We start from the raw sequence: 21,896 nt of genomic DNA on the forward strand, positions 1-21,896 counted from the left end.
ACGGAAATGCATGTGAGTGACTTGCCCCAGCAACCTTGCTCCTCAGTTGCACCCCTCACTACTCCGGTCACTTATCAGCATTTACTTTCCTCTCACAACTCCTTGCCTGCTCCACCATTGCTTCCCCGTCTTGTTTTCTTTTTAAATGTACATTTTTTCTTGTTTGAAAGGACAGGAGCTTCAATTTACTGCCTGGCCATTCTTTTCTTTAAAAAAAATCTCTTTTGGCACACTTTTGTATTTTGTTTTATTTACCACTCCAGGATTGGCGTTCACCATTTACGAACAGTGAATTATAACAAAAACAAAATGGCCTGCTGCATCGTGACATGCGTGTGTGTTGGATGATGCATGCAGAATGATGACACATACCTATGTGATGATCAATGCATGCAAATTCATCAAGCTTTTTTTTGGAGAGCGGGAGGTGGTTTCTGATGTGGCTCTGCATCAGGCAGACAAGCATTTCTTTTTCTTTTTTTCCAATACGGTATACCACCCCTAAAAGGCATTGGCAAAGCCAAAAAGTCAGTTACACCATTGAAAAGTGTGCCCGATTAGTTTCGACAGTGCTTCTTTTGTGTTGTTATTGACGGCATTCAACATAAACAAAGTGATTTTCTCTTTAAGGTACTGTAGAGCTGAGGTTAAGAGACGTAGGGACCGATTTATACTTTTGCAGATGGAGTAATCTCCGTTGGCCTGGCGGAGGACTTAAAATCCATCAGGCCAAGACTACTCCGCCGCCAAATTTAGAAATGACCACCAAGCTGGCAGTCATTTCTAAAGCATTGGCAGAAACCGCTGTCACTGTAGTTCCTATAAATGCTGTTTACAGTTTGGTGCCGGGCCCGGTCAGCATGATGGAGCCCTTCAGCAAACTGTTTTCTTTTTTCTTCTCAAAAAGAAAGTGGAATTTTCTTTTTGAAAATAAAAAAGAAAATGCTTCCCTCACCATGGGAGCCCTCTGCCATGGTGAGGGAAGCATATAGCAGTTTTAACTGTCCCTTGCAGCCACGGTTTTCTTGGCAGTGATGGGCAGTGAAAACTGACCTTTAATTCACCCATCTAAATTTGGTTGGTGGAATTCGAGGTCTGCTTCAAACGGCCCTTACTCCACAGGGCCATTGAAGGGGTTTAATCACGGCAGACATGGAGTAGTTTCCGCCATGATTAAACCTAAGATCTGCCTGCTTTGACATTTGGCAGGCAGACCTTTATCTTGGCGGTATGTATAGTCTGTCACCATTGCCACAGTGTATACACACCACCAAGATATAATGGGGCCCTTAGTTCTGAATTCGTTCTGAAGGACTCATAGAACAGGGGTTGAATGAGGCAAAATGAGCTGGAAATACTGATTTCTCACTGCAAACAGTGGGCAAAAAATGATTTTTTCCACACACCTTGGAGTTTGACATTAAAACAGCAGAATTTCCAGTATTTGGTATTGTGTGGATTCTGCCAGTTTGAGCCCAGCTCTGCAGGTTGTCTTTCAAAACAGCACTGTCCAAGACAATATGGTCTCACCTTTTTAACATATTGGCTTTGCCAGTTTTTTTGCTCATACTGTGCACACGCCTGATGCGAGTACTGTTGTTGTCTATTTACACACCCAATCTTGTGGGCACCATCTGGATTGGAAAATAGAAAAACAATAGCTGTGGAATACTCTTTTTACACCATTGAATGGGCAGGCAGAAAATGGTGCGACTGGGCTCTTCAAAGGGAAATTAAATTTAAAAAAAAATATGTGAAGGATTGCGACGGGCTTGGGAAGCAATGGAGGAGAGGGTGTGGGAACAATTGAGTGGCAAGCAACAGAGAGATGGACCAATTAAGCACTTGAGGCTGCTTCGGGAGAGGTAAAGAAAAAAAAAAAATTTTAAAAGCCAAGCAGCGGTTGGAAAAGTATTGGACCAACGTGGAGGAAGGAATGAGTGAATACCCTGGAGTGCGGGTGGGTGTTTGGGAGGAAGCAGGATACAGCTCAGAGGGCTAGAAAACACGTGCACTTTCATAGAGTGCTGAAATAAAAAGAAAATAAGTAACTCCCTGAATGTGAGTGAGAAGTGGAGCAATATTGATCACTCATTCAAAAGGATGGTAAAAAGGCTGTGTTGTAGGGGAGAAATAAACAGAGGAAGGAAGGCATGCCATTGAATAGGAAGCAAGCAAACAACAGTGACAAAGCCGACAAATAGTTAGCAATGGATGGGCTGAAAGCCTGTAAGCCCTCTGTAAATTTGGGGTATGGTCCACAAGAGGTCTTTCACAAGCAGACGTGTGAAAGTTGTTGGGTAGGTGAGCTGTAAATCGTCAAGTCTCTGCTGGTGCTTGAGTGACTGCAGCCTGGAGGAATTAGTTGCTTCACAAAGCAGAGGTGTTATGGTAGTAGCCCCGGAGGTATGCACCATTAATTAGCAAGGCATATACATTTGGTAGGACATTAATGCATGATCAGACCTACAATACAAATAAGTTCTTTACTTAGTAGCAAGTAAAGTGCCCCAAAGGCTATGTGCAAAAAAGCAAACAGCAATCACATTGGAAACCCCCTTGCAAACTCATATTTTTTCGTTTGGACTAACTCGTTGAATATATATATATATATATATATATATATATATATATATATATATATATATATATATATATATCCAACCAAAGAGTTGCCTGCAATGAGGGGGGCCCACACAAGGAGGTAAGTATCGCCGTTAATTTATTGAAAGATGCCGTGAAAACGAACAACTGACTGTTCTTGCCAGATCTCCAGGACAGCCCGACGCGTTTCGTGCCCCTCGGCACTTCTTCATGGGCTACTGGCTGAGAATGAAGGCGGGCATGTTGATTATTTAAGACACCAGTTCAAACACTGTCTCCGCCCATGTGGGCGTGGCCAGCCTCGTGGCCTGCTGGTACATGTGGTGCCTTAAGTCCTACTCCAGTGAGTTACAATGCCGCATCAATCTTTAAAAATATAAATCCTCAATGGGTTGCAGAGTGCAGAGCAGCTGCCAGTTCACTTCCGTATTAACTTTCAATGGCATCCTTGTCCTTACATCACAGCGTCGGTTGGCGCTGTGACAGGGCTGCACTACGTGCAGCGGGACCTTCCTCGCGGCTCAGGCGGTGCCGCAAACATCCAACCAAAGAGTTGCCTGCAATGAGGGGGGCCCACACAAGGAGGTAAGTATCGCCGTTAATTTATTGAAAGATGCCGTGAAAACGAACAACTGACTGTTCTTGCCAGATCTCCAGGACAGCCCGACGCGTTTCGTGCCCCTCGGCACTTCTTCATGGGCTACTGGCTGAGAATGAAGGCGGGCATGTTGATTATTTAAGACACCAGTTCAAACACTGTCTCCGCCCATGTGGGCGTGGCCAGCCTCGTGGCCTGCTGGTACATGTGGTGCCTTAAGTCCTACTCCAGTGAGTTACAATGCCGCATCAATCTTTAAAAATATAAATCCTCAATGGGTTGCAGAGTGCAGAGCAGCTGCCAGTTCACTTCCGTATTAACTTTCAATGGCATCCTTGTCCTTACATCACAGCGTCGGTTGGCGCTGTGACAGGGCTGCACTACGTGCAGCGGGACCTTCCTCGCGGCTCAGGCGGTGCCGCAAACATCCAACCAAAGAGTTGCCTGCAATGAGGGGGGCCCACACAAGGAGGTAAGTATCGCCGTTAATTTATTGAAAGATGCCGTGAAAACGAACAACTGACTGTTCTTGCCAGATCTCCAGGACAGCCCGACGCGTTTCGTGCCCCTCGGCACTTCTTCATGGGCTACTGGCTGAGAATGAAGGCGGGCATGTTGATTATTTAAGACACCAGTTCAAACACTGTCTCCGCCCATGTGGGCGTGGCCAGCCTCGTGGCCTGCTGGTACATGTGGTGCCTTAAGTCCTACTCCAGTGAGTTACAATGCCGCATCAATCTTTAAAAATATAAATCCTCAATGGGTTGCAGAGTGCAGAGCAGCTGCCAGTTCACTTCCGTATTAACTTTCAATGGCATCCTTGTCCTTACATCACAGCGTCGGTTGGCGCTGTGACAGGGCTGCACTACGTGCAGCGGGACCTTCCTCGCGGCTCAGGCGGTGCCGCAAACATCCAACCAAAGAGTTGCCTGCAATGAGGGGGGCCCACACAAGGAGGTAAGTATCGCCGTTAATTTATTGAAAGATGCCGTGAAAACGAACAACTGACTGTTCTTGCCAGATCTCCAGGACAGCCCGACGCGTTTCGTGCCCCTCGGCACTTCTTCATGGGCTACTGGCTGAGAATGAAGGCGGGCATGTTGATTATTTAAGACACCAGTTCAAACACTGTCTCCGCCCATGTGGGCGTGGCCAGCCTCGTGGCCTGCTGGTACATGTGGTGCCTTAAGTCCTACTCCAGTGAGTTACAATGCCGCATCAATCTTTAAAAATATAAATCCTCAATGGGTTGCAGAGTGCAGAGCAGCTGCCAGTTCACTTCCGTATTAACTTTCAATGGCATCCTTGTCCTTACATCACAGCGTCGGTTGGCGCTGTGACAGGGCTGCACTACGTGCAGCGGGACCTTCCTCGCGGCTCAGGCGGTGCCGCAAACATCCAACCAAAGAGTTGCCTGCAATGAGGGGGGCCCACACAAGGAGGTAAGTATCGCCGTTAATTTATTGAAAGATGCCGTGAAAACGAACAACTGACTGTTCTTGCCAGATCTCCAGGACAGCCCGACGCGTTTCGTGCCCCTCGGCACTTCTTCATGGGCTACTGGCTGAGAATGAAGGCGGGCATGTTGATTATTTAAGACACCAGTTCAAACACTGTCTCCGCCCATGTGGGCGTGGCCAGCCTCGTGGCCTGCTGGTACATGTGGTGCCTTAAGTCCTACTCCAGTGAGTTACAATGCCGCATCAATCTTTAAAAATATAAATCCTCAATGGGTTGCAGAGTGCAGAGCAGCTGCCAGTTCACTTCCGTATTAACTTTCAATGGCATCCTTGTCCTTACATCACAGCGTCGGTTGGTGCTGTGACAGGGCTGCACTACGTGCAGCGGGACCTTCCTCGCGGCTCAGGCGGTGCCGCAAACATCCAACCAAAGAGTTGCCTGCAATGAGGGGGGCCCACACAAGGAGGTAAGTATCGCCGTTAATTTATTGAAAGATGCCGTGAAAACGAACAACTGACTGTTCTTGCCAGATCTCCAGGACAGCCCGACGCGTTTCGTGCCCCTCGGCACTTCTTCATGGGCTACTGGCTGAGAATGAAGGCGGGCATGTTGATTATTTTAAAGATTGATGCGGCATTGTAACTCACTGGAGTAGGACTTAAGGCACCACATGTACCAGCAGGCCACGAGGCTGGCCACGCCCACATGGGCGGAGACAGTGTTTGAACTGGTGTCTTAAATAATCAACATGCCCGCTTTCATTCTCAGCCAGTAGCCCATGAAGAAGTGCCGAGGGGCACGAAACGCGTCGGGCTGTCCTGGAGATCTGGCAAGAACAGTCAGTTGTTCGTTTTCACGGCATCTTTCAATAAATTAACGGCGATACTTACCTCCTTGTGTGGGCCCCCCTCATTGCAGGCAACTCTTTGGTTGGATGTTTGCGGCACCGCCTGAGCCGCGAGGAAGGTCCCGCTGCACGTAGTGCAGCCCTGTCACAGCGCCAACCGACGCTGTGATGTAAGGACAAGGATGCCATTGAAAGTTAATACGGAAGTGAACTGGCAGCTGCTCTGCACTCTGCAACCCATTGTGGATTTATATTTTTAAAGATTGATGCGGCATTGTAACTCACTGGAGTAGGACTTAAGGCACCACATGTACCAGCAGGCCACGAGGCTGGCCACGCCCACATGGGCGGAGACAGTGTTTGAACTGGTGTCTTAAATAATCAACATGCCCGCTTTCATTCTCAGCCAGTAGCCCATGAAGAAGTGCCGAGGGGCACGAAACGCGTCGGGCTGTCCTGGAGATCTGGCAAGAACAGTCAGTTGTTCGTTTTCACGGCATCTTTCAATAAATTAACGGCGATACTTACCTCCTTGTGTGGGCCCCCCTCATTGCAGGCAACTCTTTGGTTGGATGTTTGCGGCACCGCCTGAGCCGCGAGGAAGGTCCCGCTGCACGTAGTGCAGCCCTGTCACAGCGCCAACCGACGCTGTGATGTAAGGACAAGGATGCCATTGAAAGTTAATACGGAAGTGAACTGGCAGCTGCTCTGCACTCTGCAACCCATTGTGGATTTATATTTTTAAAGATTGATGCGGCATTGTAACTCACTGGAGTAGGACTTAAGGCACCACATGTACCAGCAGGCCACGAGGCTGGCCACGCCCACATGGGCGGAGACAGTGTTTGAACTGGTGTCTTAAATAATCAACATGCCCGCTTTCATTCTCAGCCAGTAGCCCATGAAGAAGTGCCGAGGGGCACGAAACGCGTCGGGCTGTCCTGGAGATCTGGCAAGAACAGTCAGTTGTTCGTTTTCACGGCATCTTTCAATAAATTAACGGCGATACTTACCTCCTTGTGTGGGCCCCCCTCATTGCAGGCAACTCTTTGGTTGGATGTTTGCGGCACCGCCTGAGCCGCGAGGAAGGTCCCGCTGCACGTAGTGCAGCCCTGTCACAGCGCCAACCGACGCTGTGATGTAAGGACAAGGATGCCATTGAAAGTTAATACGGAAGTGAACTGGCAGCTGCTCTGCACTCTGCAACCCATTGTGGATTTATATTTTTAAAGATTGATGCGGCATTGTAACTCACTGGAGTAGGACTTAAGGCACCACATGTACCAGCAGGCCACGAGGCTGGCCACGCCCACATGGGCGGAGACAGTGTTTGAACTGGTGTCTTAAATAATCAACATGCCCGCTTTCATTCTCAGCCAGTAGCCCATGAAGAAGTGCCGAGGGGCACGAAACGCGTCGGGCTGTCCTGGAGATCTGGCAAGAACAGTCAGTTGTTCGTTTTCACGGCATCTTTCAATAAATTAACGGCGATACTTACCTCCTTGTGTGGGCCCCCCTCATTGCAGGCAACTCTTTGGTTGGATGTTTGCGGCACCGCCTGAGCCGCGAGGAAGGTCCCGCTGCACGTAGTGCAGCCCTGTCACAGCGCCAACCGACGCTGTGATGTAAGGACAAGGATGCCATTGAAAGTTAATACGGAAGTGAACTGGCAGCTGCTCTGCACTCTGCAACCCATTGTGGATTTATATTTTTAAAGATTGATGCGGCATTGTAACTCACTGGAGTAGGACTTAAGGCACCACATGTACCAGCAGGCCACGAGGCTGGCCACGCCCACATGGGCGGAGACAGTGTTTGAACTGGTGTCTTAAATAATCAACATGCCCGCTTTCATTCTCAGCCAGTAGCCCATGAAGAAGTGCCGAGGGGCACGAAACGCGTCGGGCTGTCCTGGAGATCTGGCAAGAACAGTCAGTTGTTCGTTTTCACGGCATCTTTCAATAAATTAACGGCGATACTTACCTCCTTGTGTGGGCCCCCCTCATTGCAGGCAACTCTTTGGTTGGATGTTTGCGGCACCGCCTGAGCCGCGAGGAAGGTCCCGCTGCACGTAGTGCAGCCCTGTCACAGCGCCAACCGACGCTGTGATGTAAGGACAAGGATGCCATTGAAAGTTAATACGGAAGTGAACTGGCAGCTGCTCTGCACTCTGCAACCCATTGTGGATTTATATTTTTAAAGATTGATGCGGCATTGTAACTCACTGGAGTAGGACTTAAGGCACCACATGTACCAGCAGGCCACGAGGCTGGCCACGCCCACATGGGCGGAGACAGTGTTTGAACTGGTGTCTTAAATAATCAACATGCCCGCTTTCATTCTCAGCCAGTAGCCCATGAAGAAGTGCCGAGGGGCACGAAACGCGTCGGGCTGTCCTGGAGATCTGGCAAGAACAGTCAGTTGTTCGTTTTCACGGCATCTTTCAATAAATTAACGGCGATACTTACCTCCTTGTGTGGGCCCCCCTCATTGCAGGCAACTCTTTGGTTGGATATATATATATATATATATATATATATATATATAATATATATATATATATAATATATATTCAGGAACCTTTTACTGACTAACAAATTGGAAGAACTCTTTGGACAAATGGAAGATGATGTTACCTTAACATGGATTAACCATCCGCCACTCTAAATCAGGCCCAAGGAGACTTGGAATTGTTGTTTGTGTTACAGACCCTGAATGCCAAGAGTATAGCGCGGACAAATATAAAAAGGCATACATAACTTTCAGGGAATGGCCAAACGCTTGCAGGTTGAAAGTTGAACACCATGAGTTGGCATGAGTGATCCGTTGGGAGACTTGCTTACAGTAGCAATGCCAGGCCCATGTACCTGACTTGGCCCCCCCTCTCCAGGTGGAACAGTAGCGGCAGCCAACCAAGCTAGGCCAGAGGAGTTCCCCATGACCACAGGCTATTAGTACATTTCAGTACCAGCAGACCTTGGTATAAAACCACCCTGGTGGCCGCAGCAGTGTGAGACCCGGCACTCCCTTCCTTCTGATGTTCACTTGCTCTCTTCTGTGGCCCTCCTACATGTTTGGCCTCTGCATTTTGTGTTCCTCCCTTAAATCCACCCTCTACCCAATGCTTTAAATGCGCCGGTATTGAGTACCAGCACTTCTTATTTTTATCACCCTGAGCACCGGCACTTCTCTACTGCCGAGGAGAGTACCGGTACTCATGAAAGGTAGGCTCTTTGGCTGCTATTCTAGTGAGCACCAGGCTGTCCCAGTGGAACCTGTCTCTGACAGTCGAGGTGCATTGGTAGCCCTGAGCCGGTATCAACATAGAAACACGGAAGAGGCACTAAGAAAATAAATAAAATGTCATTTCTAAAAACAGTATCCTACCTGTTAATTAAATTGTTTACTTATAACAGCTGCTTAATAGCACTGCTTTAGAACACTCAAAAAGTGCCTCTTACTGGTTTCAGTTGACCCCCTCTAAAAACCGGGACATGAGCCAAAATTGCCGAAATCTGCCGGGACAGCTGGCGAAAACCCGGGACTGTCCGGACAAATCCGGGACGCCTGGTCACCCTATATAGAAGCCATTAACTAGGATCATGTCTTGCCCTTATCCCCACCCACTCGCCACACCTCTAGCTCATTTTAATGAATACTTGCGCTTATTATTTCCCATTTAAAGCACTGCTTCTACCCACTGCCTTTGGCTCGCCTGCCCTTATTCTGGTCGCTGCTTCCCTCCTCTCTCACGCCCAGCCCTCTCCTCTGTCACTCTCCCCTCCTCGTCACTCCGCTCCACCGACCATCTGCTGCACATTCCTTCTAAACAGGCCGCTCTAATGAGGACTAGTGCGCGTTTGGGCAGATTAAACCAAGGCACTTTCTCCTTCTGGCACTGACGTCACCTCTTCTGTTTACCTATAAAGGAGGTTGAAGCGAGGCTTTTTCTATGACCACTTTCAGACGCCCGGTGATGAAGGGCACATCTCCAGTCTGTCCTCCTGGGTGTTGTGGTTTGTTTGTTGTGCGTGCCTGCTGGTGTTTTTTATGTGTGCATTTGTGCATTTTTTCTGGTTGTTTGTATGAGTGATGAGTGTGCTTGTGTGTAGTGTGCCTGTGTTGTGTGTCTAGATGCTTGTATTTTGTGTGTTGTGCGTGGGTTGTATGTGTGCATGCTTGTGTTGTGTTTGTGTGTTGTCTATGTCCTGTGGGTGCTGATGTGTGTCTTTGGTCAGTCGCCTCCGTGCTCTGCCCTGGCTCTCACCTTCGCCCCCCTACCCCTCCAGTCCTTTCCCTTGCAGCAGCTAGGGCTTACTGTAATCTTCTCCTTCTGGCAGCTGGTGCTGACAGAGGCTGTCTGGCCCAGGGGGTGCACAGAGCCGTTCAAGGGAAGCCTGTAAGTCCCTCTTGGGGGAACCGAGCACGCCTCTTAGGCAAGTGGCATTATGTAAGGGTCGGCGGCCCTTCTGACGCATAAGGGATGCCCCTGGTCGGGTCATTATGACGCAGCACTCCCTCTGATGCTGATCCAGGTGCACTCTCTGTCATGCGCGGCAGGGATGAATCTAGATCATGGGTACTCACAAACTTTCTCTAGGGGGGCCAAATTTACAGTTTGGTTTGTGGCCGAGGGCCGCACCGTGGGGGCGGGGTCATTGGGGGAGGGGGCGAGGCTAGAGCAACAAAAAAAACTGACCATGAGGTGGAACACAGGCCCCTGCAGCGGACGCCTTTGTCCACTGAGCCATCTCTCTCTCTCTCTCTCTCTCTCTCTCTCTCTCTCTCTCTCTCTCTCTCCCTCTCTCTGTCTCCCTCTCTCTCCCTCTCTCTGTCTCCCTCTCTCTGTCTCCCTCCCAATGTCTGTCTCCCTCTCTCTCTCTATCTCTCTCTCCCTCTCTCTGTCTCCCTCCCTCCCTCTGTCTCCCTCCCTCCCTCTGTCTCCCTCCCTCCCTCTGTCTCCCTCCCTCTGTCTCCCTCTATCTGTCTCCTTCTATCTGTCTCCCTCCCTCTCTCTCTCTCTCTCTCCCTCCCTCTCTGTCTCCCTCCCTCTCTGTCTCCCTCTCTCTCTATCCCCCTCTCTCTCTCCCTCTCTGTCTCCCTCCCTCTGTCTGTCTCCCTCCCTCCACCTCCATCCCTCTGTCTGTCTCCCTCTGTCTGTCTCCATCTCCCTCCCTCTGTCTCCCTCTGCCTCCCCCTGTCTCCCTCTCTCTGTCTCCCTCTCTCTCTGTGTCCCTCCCTCTCTGTCTCCCTCCCTCTCCCTCCGTCACCCACTGTCTCCCTCCCTCCCTCTCCCTCACTGTCTCCCTCTGTCTCCCTCCGTCTCCCTCTCCATCTCTCTGTCTCTGTCTCTGCCTCTATCTGTCTGTTCCTGTCTCTGCCTCTGTCTGTCCCAGTCTCTGTTTCCCTCCCTCTGTCTCCCTTTCCGTCTCTGTCTGTCTCTGCCTCTATCTGTCTCTGTCTGTCCCTGTCTCTGTCTGTCTCTGTCTCTATCTCTGTCTCTATCTCTGTCTGTTTCTGCCTCTATCTGTCTCTCTGTCCCTGTCTCTGCCTCTATCTAGCTCTGTCTGCCCCTGTCTCTATCTGTCTCCCTCCCTCTGTCTGTCTCTACCTCTATCTGTCTGCCCTGTCCCTGCCTCTATCTGTTTCTGTCTCTATCTGTCAGTCTGTCCCTGTCTCTGTCTGTCTCTGTCTCTATCTGTCTCTGTCTGTTTCTGTCTCCTCCTACTGCCCTCTGTCACCTCACTCGACTTTCACACCTTGCTGTCCTCTGTCATTCTTTGTCACCTCACCCCCCCCCCCCCCCGCTTGTGTGGCAGCTGAGGCAGCTTCCCTTCCAGGGCACACACACAGCTCCACCCGAGTACTTCACAGGTCTTTAAGAGACCATTTGCATGATAACGAGGATTTGTTGTATTTAACCTCTTCTAAGCGCCCCTGCAGCTCCACTCGGACTATCACTTGAATCGCCCGGCACCCACAGAGCAAAGTCTGTGTTTGCTGACACTGTAAAAAAACAAAAAACACCGGTACGAAGTCGGCAAGGTCCGCGGGCCGCCAAGAAAGGCTTGCCGGGCTGCTGGCGGCCCGCGGGCCGTACTATGAGTACCCGTGATCTAGATGAAGCCACCAGGTTCCCGTCCGAGATAAGATGCTAAAAGTTGTCACCGCGCGTGCACACTATGCCTCAGAGTTATAAATAGTATTACACCTGTGATGTCCTACGTAGCAGTGTCTTGGTGCTCTGGACCTGTTGGGATTTCTAATGTCTGTAACCAGTCCAGGCTGTGGGCCAGTGGGCCAAACAAAGTGTCAGGGTGTCACCAATCTGACCCTCGGCGTACAGCCCGGGAACTGGTGACTGGAGGGGCAGAAAGAAACCAGCAGAGACGGGCGAAGCTGAGGACTAAAGATTACCCGGATGCAAACATTTCCAAGAAGTGGAGCTGAAGAGAGCACAAAGGAGGGAAAAACACAACACAGGTGCTTGTTGGGAGGCTAGGCGTGAAATTTGGTCGTCAGAGACAACTTGGACACGTTTCCTGGAGCCATGTTTCTGTCTAGAAGTGTTCTTATAATGCTCTGTACCCGGCCCTGTACAATAAGGTCTTGCAGCGGCCCTGACGTGACACTTCTCTGTCCTTTGGGATCAGCCATATTTGTAGTTCTCATCCCTACACTCTAATGTTCATGTTGCTCTTCTCTATTTCCTCCGAGTTCGATCTATAGGAAGGCCAGCTTTACGCCAACTCATTGTATATGGCTCCTGACACAAACAAATACGGTGTTGATTGTTGTGATAGGTCACTCATCCAACATTCCACAGCATCATCATGCACAACAGTCTACACCACACTCACACTGGCTGAGCAGCAAGTATAACAGTCAGGCCCACTGTTTCCGTGATCTCAGCGTGCACAAAAGTCAACTCATTGGATTTCAGACACAGCGGCTAAGCTTTCATTACATTTTCCAAAGCTTTGTCTTGCCCAGTAAGTCACCTCTCTCACACGAAGGAAGGGATGGTGACCCTACCATTCTCCCACCAGATAATTTTCAAAGAGGGTACTGAACTAGTGACCAAGCAGGGGAACGTACCCATCACTGACCGAGGACAGCCGGCTGCAGGAATTCCCATTTCGGGCAGCAGACGACACTCACCGGATGATGAATTTTGAGGGAAGCTACAGTGAACAGGACAGTGCTCTGGAGAAGCTTTTCTTGTTACTAAGGGTTTGTGGGAGACCAACAAACAGAGCAGAGTGGCATAGCTTTCCAAGACCACGAATAGGACTTCAGTCCCAGCATTGTATTGTATTGTAATTGCATTTATGTGGTGCTTACTACCCCTGAAGAGGCATTGAAGTGCGTTTTCGGTGAGTAGCACGCTACTCCGGAATTTATAAAGGATTAGTGGTGAATTGGTATAGTGAAATATGAAAGTAATTTGAATGGTGGATATGTTAGTCAGTTATTGGGATTGAGAAGGATAGTGGAGGGATAGAAGGTTTGCATTTATAGAATGCTTGATACCCCTGATGGGGTGTTAAAGCCCTGGCCATGGAACTGAGACCACCCTTATCTGTGCCACCGACGATATTCGGAGGACTACAGACAATGGACAATCTGTTGTACTTCTCCTCCTAGGTCTGTCAGCTGTGTTTGACATGGTGGATCACCACACTCTTCTGTCCAGACTTACGGCAGAAGATGTGGGGAGCCCGATGGTAAAGTGGCTAAAATCCTATCTGTTTGGTCGCTGTCAGGCAGTATCTCTTCCCCCTTTTTTATCCAAAATTAGAAGACAACAAATGGTGTCCCCCAGGGCTCTTCCCTCAGCCCTATTTTATTCAATATTTATGGCAAACTCCTCATCTCACTTATTAAAACCCACAATGTTAAGCTAATTAACTTTGCAGACGACACTCAGCTAATTCTGTCGCTGAACAATGACCAGGAGGATACCATAGGTAATTCCCAGTCATGCATTCTTGACATCTTTGATTGGGTGAATGCAAATTCACTCAAGATGAATGGAAGCAAAACTGAACTCCTCTGCTGCTCATCCAATAAAATCCCGGTATCCCTATCGTCTAACTTCTGGCCTCTACCCACGGAACTGCCACTGGGTAACCCAGTGGCGGTACGAAACTTATGTGTGATCATTGATCAAGGCCTGTCTATGGAAAATCAAGTGAATAGACTTACCAGGACATCTTTTGCACCGATCCGGGCCCTTAGGAAGCTATATCCTCTGCTTGGCCTGCCAGCCAGATCACTGATTTCCAGAGGTGTAATACTAAGTAGGCTGGACCATTGCAATGCCCTGTTACTAGGAGCCCCTAACTATTTGTTAAAGAAGCTAGTGCGCATCCAGATAATCACAGCTAAGCTAACACTGAACAGCCCTCGATACTCTGCCACAGAGACCTTGAAGGATCTCCACTCCGAGGGTGGATTTCTGAATGTGTCAGGGAGCAAAGAGCTGTCGTCGGCGCTTCGTTGCACACTGAGTGCTTAGGCCTTTCAGTGAGAGTCACTGTATCCGACCCACTTGTTCTAATCCCTTTAGGATTTCCTCTCTACCGATGATGCTTTGATAAGCCTCAAAGCAGAAACCACTCACTGTGTCAGCCGCCATTATGCATAAGCGTTAGGTAATGCTGAAACCTCCCAAGCATCAGGGAGGCAGAGAATGTCGATACCGGTCGTGAGAGCCAGTGAGTTGGTATTTACTTCAATTTCTGGTGTGCATGTAATATCTATATAGATCTCTTTCTGCGTTTATAAATATGTATTACATGTTTGGGTGTCTTGATTGCACTAAATGTAGTGATATGAAACCCATATTTAATAGGGGACCATGAAATGTGGAAAACGTTTCACAGTTCCATGTAAAATGTTTTTCATCATCGTGATGACTGTCCCAAAACCACTTTTGAGATCTTTACCGTTGTCAATGGTACAAGATTTATGTTTCAGTGGCTACCACGTTATCAAGTAAGGTTATCTAAACTATCTGACAGAAATGTAAATTAATCGCCACATTCTCTGGCAGTGTTATTTTTATCCATTTAAGCTATAAAGTAATTTTTTTGTGAAATTTGCAAATTAAATGGCAAATTTTGTTGCAAATGTGGTAAATCCATAAGGATGCAGGACATGCTGCAGCCACAGAATTGCATAAATTGACTATCACCTCTGTACATTGTTTTATTAGCAATCTATTTGTGAAAGGTAAACCAACAATAAACATTCCAATTCCAATACATTTCCATTGTTAGCTGCACTTTGAATAACACAGCTTATTCAAGTTAATTACTCAGAAGTAAACATAATCTAAAAATATAGATAAGGGGTTACATTTAATATAGTCCTATAGTTACATGCCTGGGGGCATTTGGCCACAATTGATGATATCAATAGAACCTCACTATGGCAATACTATTCCAGTTGCCAGTAAGGTATATAGAATTAGGACCATGTTTTCATAGGAAAAGCATTTGGTGACTTGCCTATATCTTTGGTGCCATTTGACAGATCCTAAGGAAATTTTACAGGAAAAGTGTGCCAGTGATTCTTGTTGTGCATAGTAAGTTTCGGGGTGACCCGTCAAGAGTGGGCTGAGAAAAAGGAGGTTGGTTGAAAAAGTGTGTTTCCCATGATAATTCCCATAGGAGTTTTGAAAACGACTACTGCCTGAACCACTGTACGGAATTACACCAAATTTGGCAGAAAAGTAGATTTGGTTACACAGATCACGCTTTCAGTTATTTGGTATAAATCCATTCAGTAGATATCTCCCTTTTTCCTTGGACTTTTTGATACATTTGAACTCGGGATGGGAGGGGTGGCCACAGTAACCACATGCATGCCTGAACTTGCATGTCCCTGGAGCCCATGAGCATGTTTTCCTGTTGAACGCCCAACATGTGCCCTTCTTTTCACCCGGGCCTCCTTGGGAAGTCCGAAAGGGCTGCCTCACATGCAATTTGTTCACACTTTCTAGCCACACGTTCACCTCCGTCTGGTCCCACCCCATATCCGGATCTTCAACCTTCGCCCACCTAAAGTCCCTGTCATAATCTAACCAAGCGCCACCCCCGTATGTCACCTGTACCTTCAAGATTTTATTTGCATAGCAAATCAATGGCACTGCCAACTCTGGCCTTTTTTCAAGCAGTATGATTGAAAACACGTTAAAACCAAACAGCCAGTTAGAGATGGATTCCTCCACCTTTGGCTTTCTATCCTTAAAGGACCCCTCCTTCTTGTCTTTCTCTCCAGGGGCCTCATCCCTTCGCTTTGGTCTGATCAGAGAAAATATGTCCACAAAGTCACCCTTCCAAATCTTTTCTTTCACATCCTGTGCCACATGCGCCGCCAAGTTCCCTCTCTTTGACAGCACCGTTTCAACACCCCTTGGCATTTTAGGGTCATTGCCTCCCCCACTAATTGAGCCTTCCCCTGCCTTACCTGCAGAGGTCACCTCGGGCACTGCATGCGCGGGGGCCGCTTGACCCACCGCTGGTCCAGGCGCATTCGTCGCTGTCTCTTGTGCCTTACTTAATAGCGCCACCTGTTTGCCCAGCTCTGCTAGGACCGCCCCCCCCCCGCCTGTGGAACCCCTGGCGCGGTCGCTGTATCGGTTGTTGCCGGGGCTCCCAGCTGTGACAACAATGTTGCCACGGTTGCCAGAATACTGGAGTGAGCAGTCTGACCGCCTCCCCCCAACGCACTAGGCACTTGCGCCCCCACTACCTCAGCTTGTCCAACTGGTAACACTGCTGGTGGTGAACACACCACCGGAACTTCCGGCACGGGGGGGGCAAGGGTACTCGCGGGCGGCGCCAAGGTCTTGAAAGCTCCCCTAATTTCCGCCAAAATCAAGCCAATATCATCCCTAGCTAGCCCTGCCCCCTCTTGTGTGGCCCCTACGGGCTCAGGAATGACCGGAGGTAGCGCAGGTGGTAGTATAGGAGCCAGGGAGGGTACTACAGGAGCGGGGGCGCAGGTGCGGGCAGGGGGGCTAAAGGGGTAGGGAGCACGGCTGGCGCAGGTTCTACTGGCAGCTGCGGCACATCTGGCTGCAAATCTATCCTCTCTGGAACAGCCCCCTCACTCCCTTTCGCCACCTTCCTCCTCTTGCCCCCTTTTGCCTTCTTCACCAATGGCGGAAAGGCCGCCTTTGGTGGAACTATCGCCCTTCGTGGGCGCTCGGGCGCTACCGGCGCTGCCTCCCCTTCGCTATCTGACTCGGGAGCCACACCCCCTTCATCATCCGCCTCGCTGTCCTCATCTCTACTCATCTTCGCTAGCACCAATTTCAACAATTGTGCTATTTCTGAATCACCCCCTTTTCTCTTCTGGTTCCTTTTGGGGGGCATATTGCAGCAAGTGGATCTGGCTGGCTCAACCCCTGGCAGCTCGACGTCGCTCGGCCCCTCACACGACCCAGAGGATATGGATGCACAATAGCCGTCCTCCCCCAGCACCCTGTAACAAATTCAATGTGTCGTGCCTACGCCACCCGAGCTCGCAGTACCCTTTATCTCACAGTGCTGACACCCCCAGGCTCCACGTGCGCACGCCGACCAAGGTCTTAAATCACCAGGCCCTCAAGTCCACGAGTCCACCTTCCTACCCGGTGACCAGCCCACGCACCGCCAAAAACCCTCACTTAAGCGTTTACAAAAAGGCAGCTCTCCCCCGGTCAGACAGCAGGCGCGGGTAAAACACTACCTATACCCCCACTCGCACAGCCAGCAATACTGTAATACCCCACAGTACGGTCAGTAGCGGAAGCCGGACAACACTACTCACGACCTAACCACACAATGCGCAACACGAATCGCCCGCGAATTCTTCGCGCCCCAAATTACCGCCGTTTTTCGAGACAGGAAGATACGCTGCCCCTCACTGCACAGTTAACCCCAACCTCTCCTCATACGCTGAACGAACGCACGCGCCTCGATCCGCACACAGATGCTCAGGGGAGCAGGCCCGCAACACGCCCAGAGCCCCGTGGGAGCAGCAAACAAATATACGCTGCCACCCGCAGAACCCCAGCGGCCGAGCCCGAGTCCTCACCCCCCCAAGCACCTTACCTGGCAACAGTCCCTCGAACCGAACGCCGAACACCGACACCGTCGAAGCTCCGAGTCCCCACCAGCATGCACCCAGCAGCACAGCAACCGACGAACAGTAGTCCCGACGACCGGCAAAGTTCCAGACCAAGCCCCAACGTCTCGCCAACGAACGCCTACACCGCTGCAAGTCAATGGATCCCGAAGAAGATTCCGAAGTCGTCGTTGTCCCCGTAGGAAAAGAGGATGAGTGAGGGTGAGGAGCGGGCCTAAATAGCCCCTACGCCCCACCTCCACTCATCCCGACCGGAAATTCGCGTTCGCTCAACGTAGCTCTGACCCGGAAGGACACCTGCTGCCCGGCAACCAATTAGGCTGCCGGCCAAGCTGACGCCCCCAAGGGGGTGTGTCGCACGGGGCGGGGGGGAGCCGGGTCCTAAGGGCGCGCTTCCGGATGGTCGCGCTTGGCATTCAGTAGATATCGAGAAATTGAAAGAAATCTAAATTTGTTTATCTGAGATCAAGAGGACTTTGTGAATAATAACGAGCTTGTTCAGGGAAATGCAGAGCTCTGATTGGCTGCCAACATTTCAACCAGGAAGTGTTGTCAGCCATCTTGGGACTCGGCTTCAGCTGAGTCCCCCAAAATAATAATTTGAAAAAAAGAATAAGGGGCAGTGTAGTAATATCCTGATCCCCAAGCCTTGGTCTTGGGGTTCCAGAGGGACCCTAGCAGAACAAAAAAGCTTCTTTTTATTTCACAAAATTCTTGAATTAGCGACAAATAAATGTTTAAAAAACCAAGCATGGGCTCCTACTTGTTTTCAAAAGGGCCCCGTGTGGGCCTGGTCCTGGTGGTATTTTATAATAAAGGAAGGGGGTGCCTGGGGACCCCCTCCTGATGCTCTTTGAGCCCCGGGGACCAAAACCCACTGGGACTTTAAAAAAAGTAATAATAATTGAGTGGGGCTAGGTGGACACCCCCCTCCTGGACTTCTAGAAGCCATGGGGACCACAACCTCTCTAGGGCTTCGTTTTTAATAAAGGAGGGGGCCGCACGAGCTCCACTCCTGGGCTTCCAGACCATCACCTCCCCGGGGCTTTCTTTTTTTTTAGGAAGGAGGGGTGCTGCACAACCCCCCTCCTGGGCTGTTCTCGGCCCCGTGCATCCCTCACCTCCCTGAGGTGGTGGCGTAAGTTATAATTAGCTTGGGTAACTTAATCTGCTGAATTTCACTAGTTTTGTATGAGTGAAATCTTAGCTTAACTATAACGTCCCTGTAACCTTTGTTTTTTTCAGTGAATTTCTAAGGTTTTTTAATTATATTTCCTAACTCTAACGTCCCGCGGTGCTCTAGGAACGCACTCGCCTGCACTTGTAGAAATCTGCAAAATACCCTTCCAAAATTAAAAGAGGTCTCGGCACTCTTGTAGCTGCGAGATACACAACCCTTTATTGTTGCTGAGGCACAATCAACACTTTTTGTAAAAGCCTTGTTCCTGATATGGGCCGCCATATTTTGAAATTTGTTGAAACACCTCTTCCCATGACATCACCACTAAAAACGGAAATTAACGCAAACATAGGACAAAGGAACAAAAAACATCAGTGCCATCCTGTAACATTTTACAATTCTGGCACTCCTTTTGTACAATAATAATAATAATATATAGTTTACAACAATCCTATATACTATATATTACATGATTCAAAATCTATATGTCAGCAAAGTGATTAATAAATACTTTTCCATGTCATCATAATTTGAATGCTAATATCAGTTACTTCATATCAAATTCATCATAAGGTCCCATATTTGCTCAAAACATATGAAATGTTTTAAACAATCTTAATTTCGTTATATCTCGTCCAAATTCGAATTCTCATGTATCCTATTGTACCCCGGTGGGTTATTTGGCCATATAATACAGCCTCTTCCTTGCCTAAACAAAATACAGAAATCAAATTAACTAAAAATCAATATAGTTCAATTCCGTCTCTCAAAATATGTCCTATGTCAGGTCACCAAAATGTTATAATATTCATAAAAAGACGTATAAATCTTCATCAAAATTCCGCCCAATGGGTTCTTTACAATCCATTTCAAGAATCAGTGTGGCCTCTAATTTCTTCAAGTATTTCTGTGAAATGTTGTGCACAGGGTGACAGTTTGCTTCATAGGGGCGTGGGAACCTAATGAGGCTTGGTTGTCTAGAGGGAAAAAGCTGTGGACAGGGCGAAGGCTATGGGTAGCTGCCTGGAGGGAGTGGACTGTCTGTAAATACCTCTGCTGAGGGTGACGGCTGTACATAGTAGGAGTTTGACCACCTACTGTGGCTTGGGTGTCTGTAGGTAGTGGATTTTCATGAAAAAGTGTGCTGAATCCAAAGGATGCGCATAGTAGGGGCTTGGTCACCTAATGGAGTTTGTGTGTCCAGAGAGAGTGGAATACAATCTAATTATTTTATATAATCACTTGTTTATGTAATTTATGCTTTACATGATTCTGCATCATTTAGTAATTATTTACATATTTCAGAGGCTGTACTGATTTGTAGAGTAAATTGAAAATCAGTATGCTGGATTTCAGTGATGTCATCAATGCTGTCATTGAACATGTCATGAGTGATATAATGTGTGAGTACACATGCAGTAAATGGCACAAGTTATAGTTAGCTCAGTAAACAGTAATTGGTGAATGTCAGTGTTTTTTTTTGTTTACGTTTAGAATAGTGTTGTTAAACTGACATTTCCACCTAGCTAATAACCTCACTCTAACATTTGTGTTTTTCAGTGAATTTCTAGGGTTTTTAAAAATAACAAATTATTACCACCCTTAACTATACCATCACTTTAACCATTGTCTTTTTAGGTAACACCTAAGTTTTTTTTTTTATGTAGAGTATTACTAACATATCTAGCTGTACATAGTAGGCTTGAGTAGGGGGGTGGGAGGGGGTCTGTGAAGAGCTACACAGAGAGCGCAACCTTTGCATAGTAGTGGCTTGCCTACCTAACTGAGCTTTGGCGTCTGGAGGGAGTGAACTCTACACACCGCCTGCACACTGAGAGCAGACTGTGAGTAGAAAGAGCTTGCCCATCTAATAGGGCTTTCTTGTCAAGAGGAAGTGGACTCTACGTGCAGTCTGAATTGAGCGCAGACTAGTGAGTAGGGGTTTGCCCGCCTAATGGGGCCTTGGTCCCTGGAGGGAGTTGGCTCTCTGCACAGTCAATGCACTGGGGGCTGGCTAAGTGCCTTTGTTGGTCATGGAACCACTGAGGTGACTGGCAGTATCATTATAAAACAAGGGGTATTTTATCCCATGTAATATGTGGGTTTCTTGCATCGTCCTTTGCTGACATGTGGCACCATGTCATGTGTGACACCTTCCACCACACCTTCCTTTCTATCCAAGGGCACTTTGCATTTTAGGATTTTCAACGTTGAAATCAAAACTACATGTCCCAGAATGCAACCTGCTGCAGGCTGAAAAGGCAGAATTGGCTGAACATTTTACACATGACAAGGGGCATCTTGGCGGCTCTGTTTAGGCATCCTGCATGAATCAGCAAGCATTGCCGGCCTAGCCAGAATAAAAATCTTTTTTTTCATGGGTGAAAAGTAGTATAACTAATTCCTCTGAACGGCCGTGGGCTGCCACAGCTCGCCTCTGCAAGCAGCCTAAGTCAGCCTGCTTTAGGAAATGAGGGAAGTTGGAACGTGGCCCCAAGCCGCGTCTGTAAATAGACCGTTTATTTTACAAACTGCTGTTATACAAAAGGAGTATTGGGCTCACAGCCACCGACGTCCTTCACTCTGAGCGAAGGCTGCTGTGCCCCTTGAGCACGTTTACATCACGAGTAACTTGTAACAACTCGATGTCAGAACGTACCTGTAATAAGAAAATAAAACACAGTAGAATATGAGATTACAGTCTCACTCATTACAATAATGTAACAGAATTGCTCATTGTACATAACCATCAGCCCAGACGCTCTGATTGCAGCAGGTCCATACATGAGACCTGTGGGGGTGGGGTAACAGTACGACCTGTTCTTGAGAATGCTATAGAATGGTAGAGCTCCATTGGCAAGAATTACCTAAAGGTTTACAGATTACAGCTCTCAGCATACAGCATCAGCTGCTTTCTTCCCTGGTGTTAGTTTTTCCCACTTTCTGGGCCATCCACACAGGTGACTCTTCCCGTGTCGTCAATAAGTGAAAGGCGACTTTGGCACCTGTTCTCACTTCCTAAGTACAGCGTCTGGGTAGGTACTCACCGAGCTAAAAGTTGCCTA

General features: G+C 48.5%; 1 protein-coding gene across 3 annotated transcripts in view; it reads left to right on the top strand.

Moving 5' to 3' along the window:
- The window catches only part of PDE4A (phosphodiesterase 4A), an 888,137-nt gene that overhangs the window by 597,219 nt on the left and 269,022 nt on the right, over positions 1-21,896 (top strand). The gene's annotated exons all lie outside the window — the stretch shown is intronic.

The sequence above is a fragment of the Triturus cristatus genome, chromosome 4_2, assembly GCF_964204655.1.
Source record: "Triturus cristatus chromosome 4_2, aTriCri1.1, whole genome shotgun sequence".
Taxonomy (NCBI): domain Eukaryota; kingdom Metazoa; phylum Chordata; class Amphibia; order Caudata; family Salamandridae; genus Triturus; species Triturus cristatus.